At 43.7% G+C, this 4644-nt stretch overlaps 1 pseudogene; it reads left to right on the forward strand.

The window, feature by feature from the left end:
* Positions 1 to 2225: 2225 nt before the first annotated feature.
* LOC147441478 (protein CLMP1 pseudogene) lies at positions 2226 to 2943 on the forward strand (annotated as a pseudogene).
* The last annotated feature ends 1701 nt before the right edge of the window (positions 2944 to 4644 follow it).

Below are 4644 nucleotides of genomic sequence, written 5' to 3' on the forward strand. Positions count from 1 at the left end.
CACACACACACACACACACTCAAAATCCCTCGTGTAGTGTTCAGGAAAAATCATTTTTCCAAACATACAAAATTCCTTTCCTTGAACTTTTTGAGAGGAATTTGGTTTTGTATTTGGGGTTTTACACTATTTTTTCTCTATTTGGGGTGGAGTTTCTCCTTTTCACCTTGCCCTCAACCCGCATTTTTGAAATTGAAATCGGCACGATATTAAGTTGAGACACATTTTTTACGAACGTTGTAATCAAAATCAGATGGCGCTAAATAGTCTCTCTCTCTCTCTCTCTCTCTCTTTCCAAAAATAGAGCTAAATTGTGAAATATGCTAGTTATTTTACATTCTCTCTCTCTCTCTCTCTCTCTCTCTCTCTCTCTCATACACAAATGCAGATACAGTCCACAACAGTGTTCGGAAAAGGGGTAAAAAGGGTGGTCAGCTAGTCGATGTGTAGAATGTGGTGCAGGACTTGCAGACACGTAGTCTCTCGGCAACCCAAGAGAGGAAGCGTGTGCCTGCAATATTTCAGAAAATTCATTTTTCCAAACATATAAACTTCCTTTCCTTGATTTTGTTAAGAGGAAATATTTAAAATTTAGTTTATTTTTTCAGCTTTTTACACTATTTTTCTCCATTTTTGGGCGGAATTCCTCCCTTTCCTCTTGCCCTCAATTGACTTTTTTTGAAATTGAAACCAACAAGATATTAAGCTGATACACATTTTCTACGAACACTGCAATAATTCCTTGATTTTGTCAAGAGGAAATATGTAAAACTTAGGTTATCTTTTTGGGTTTCTACACTATTTTTCTCAATTTTTGGACTGAATTTCTCCCTTTCCTCTTGCCCTCAACCGACTTTTTTGAAATTTAAACCGGCAAGATATTAAGCGGAGACACATTTTTTACGAACACTGCAATATCTCCTTGATTTTTTCAAGAGGAAATATGTAAGTTAGGTTATCTTTTCGGGTTTTTACACTATTTTTCTTGAGGAATTTCTCCCTTTCCTCTTGCCCTCAACCGGCATTTTTGAAATTGAAGTCGGCAGATATTAAGCTGCGACACATTTTTGACAAACATTGTAATCAGAATTAGACGGCGCTAAATAGTCTCTGTGTGTGTGTGTGTGTGCGTGTGGCAATGGGAGGCCTGAATGCGACTCGCGAGGTGGAGCGCTCTTGCAACATTTGATTCACTATCCGTCCCTTCGTACAATCTAGTCTCTCTCAAACTCTCGAGTCTCGCTCTTCGTGCTTCGTGCAGTCTCTCTCTCAAACTCTCTCTCTTCGTGTAGTCTCTGTCCGCTGTCGGACGTCAGGGCACACCAACCGGAATGAACTCCTGTTTGACACGTGTGTGGGGGGAGGGCCGGAATCCCTTCCCCCATTATCCTTAGTAAGTATAGAAGTAGAGAGAGAGAGAGAGAGAGATGGCAACAACTTGGAGGCGTCTGAACTGACTCCCCCCGTCTGACTATGGCCGGATGCAAGAGAGCATGACAATAATGATCAGTGCTCGAAAAAAACGTTTTTCCAAAAACTTGGCAAACCTACATATGTGAAACAACATAGGGTAAGGGAGCCAATTTAGAGACAAAATTTTTTGACCCCCAGGTTAGATACATATCCACCCTCAATTTAGAGGCAAGAAATTTGGCATATTCCAAGAATCTTGCTTATGTGTCTTGTTGTGATTTGCTGAAAAGTGTACCATTACTGGGTCTTGAGTGTCTCTAATGCTTCAAAATGCCTCAAAAGCTGAATTGTTTCAAACGGAGCATTCAAAAAAAATCTAAAAAATATTCATTTTGGTATCATTTGATTCACCTTTTCATGAGGAATCTCGTGCAATACGTAAATATTGAAAATGATGAGATTTACAAAATCCCCCCCAAAAACATCCCGTTTCCACAAAACGTCTCTAAACTGGCTCCCTTACCTTAGGTAAATCGACATAATTTGAAAGTTTTTACACCAAATTACACTAATTTTTTCAAAAGTCTGTAGGTTTTCGCACCTTCAAACATAAAATTTATAGGTAAATTTCAAAATTTGTAGGTGGGATTACACTAAACCTAGTTTTTTTTCGAGCACTTTAATTTGTCATTGATGATGACATCCTGAGGCGAGGCGAGAGCCGAGCTCGTGCACAAATATAGTGAGTCTAAGGCTGCGGCCACGTGGGATGCTTGGGGGTGGCAGTGGGGCACTGTGAGAGCGCAGAACAGCATCAAGTGAATGGCAGTGATCATCGGCAAAATGGGGGCAGTAGACGGTTTGACGGAAATGAGCAGACAGCTCGGGTGCCTGATGCACACCACCGACGGTCACAAAGCCGGGACAAACCTTCATATCATCATCACTATCAGAAAAACCAGAGAAGGGAAGGCAAGGACAATGTCAGTGATCAGAATAGAGAGCCTGCGTCCACCATAGCCAGGGATCATGAAGGTGGGAAGACACAGGAATACACCCCTTACATGGCATCAAGAGCAAGGGAGCTTAAAGAAGAAGGCCATTGGAGATTTCAGAGAAAAGATTATTTGGGCGCTATGGATCAATATGAGCTTGCCCTCAGGCTTACCCCTCCAAACCACTCAGATCGTGCTTCTTCCATAGCAATCGTGTCGCTTGCCTCATGCAGATGAAGCCTGTTCAGCATGATGTTGCTATTCGAGAATGCAACCTTGCCCTCGAAGTCCACCCTGGCTTTTCGTGGGCTCTGCTTTGATGCGCTCGTGCTTATGAAGCTGTTGGAAATCTTGAGCTTGCTCTTCAAGACGTGCAGCTCCTTTTGCAAGGGGATGTGAGTCACCCAGATGCCCTGAACATGGCCAAGCGCATCCGCTTGTCCATGGGATGTCAAGGCGATGAAGCCCAGCAAGATCTTCAAGGTAGGCCTCCAACACGTATAAGCTTTGGTCCGAAGAGCGCCGTCGGCAGGATGTACGCATAGGACGGGTTGGAAACTCCTCGGTGCACCCTCTCCTCTTGAGTCCCGACTCCTGACGCTCGAGTATCAACCACCACTTGCAGCATGGCACTGCGTGCAGGTCCCATCGCCGTGCAAGTTGAGCAGGCCATGAAGAGCCGTCAAGGTCGCGTCCATTAAAATCGGCGGAGAAAGTAGCGCAATCAAAGCAAATCTCTCTCTCTCGCTCCCTCTCTGTAGGGCCTGTGCCACCGGGCTTCAAAATTCACTCGCCGGATCATCGTGCACTTGCCATGTGGCGCGAGGGGGGAAGCGAAATTCCCTCCCCCTTTATCTGTTAGTATAGATTTTCAAAAAACCTTGCAAAGTCCCGACAAAAAACTTGTAATGTTCAATAGCCCCATTTTTCCTGCTTGTTTAGAAAAACGTTCTTTGGGAATATTGATTTAAATCCGAAAGTCCAATCAAGCACACTTCTTCTCCAAAACTTGAATCCCCTTGACATCCCTAATTCACGAAACACTCTTTCATGTGATCCCACCACATTATCCTCATAGCATCACCCCATGGTGCTTTGTGTCTCGAGAGAGGGGGGGGGGGGGGGGGGGGGGGAGGAGGAGGAGGAGGGGGCAAGAGCAGGGAAACTCCTTGCCCTTCACTAGCCATGGACGGTTGTTAGAGCCCCAAGAACCTTAAGTCTACTTGATAGTTAAAAACCTGTCAAGACCCCCCTCCCCTTTTGGATGATAGTACTCACACATCATTGTTCTTTGAGAGGCCGACACCAATCATAGTGTGTGTGTGTGTGTGTGTGTGTGTGAGAGAGAGAGAGAGAGAAGAGAGAGAGAGCACAAGGGTCATTCAAACTCGAAAGTTTAGCTAAGTGCACTTTTTCTCCAACCCTTGAATCCCCTTGAGATCCCTAATTTGTGCATCATAATTTCACTAGTGATCCCACCACAATATCCTCATAGTAAAACCATATGGTGCTTTGTGTCAGGCGCGCAGGGGGGGGCGGGGGGGGGGGGGGGGTTGTTCAACTTCTTTCCCTCACTAGTGCAATGTGCCCAGGATTTTCAATAAAAACTATTTCAGCTACTTTGCAAAATTATTTGAAGTTCACATTTTTGTTAAGTCATAGAGCGTTTCAATGAAACGATAACTCTTGGACTATTAATTATGGCCTTTACTTACGTGAGAACAAATAGGTTGCTATGGGAAATTCAAGCCTTAAGACTATAATTGAAGATGAGAGTTGACCCTACTCAAGGAGGAGAAACTTTAGGCTAAATTTTAGGAAAGAAGGAGTAGTTTTAGAAAAGAAAGAGTGCTTTTAGAAAAGAAGGAGTATTTTTAGGAGAGCAAAGAAATTGTAGGTAGATGTTGGAGGCTCGCCATAGCATAGGCAATCTCCCACAAATCTATTAATCCGGAGAGAGAGAGCATGACTCGGCTAGGGCTTGCAGGCATCACACAAAGAATGTGTGAGAGCGTCATCGGATGCAAAGATTGAGAGGATTCAAGAGCGTGCATCCTCCAATGCAAATAGAAATCATCCCAAATCAACTAATGCTAATTACACATCAAGCATCAATTTCAAGCAATCATCTACACACATCAAGCAACGAAGTGAAACACACTAATCTTGGAATCTCTTAAGCACAACTCTAATTACATTCATTGACAATTAAGCACACAAGATCGCATTCCAGTCG

Source organism: Adiantum capillus-veneris, chromosome 15 (genome assembly GCF_014529385.1).
Source record: "Adiantum capillus-veneris isolate H3 chromosome 15, ASM1452938v2, whole genome shotgun sequence".
In the NCBI taxonomy this organism is placed as follows: Eukaryota; Viridiplantae; Streptophyta; class Polypodiopsida; order Polypodiales; family Pteridaceae; genus Adiantum; species Adiantum capillus-veneris.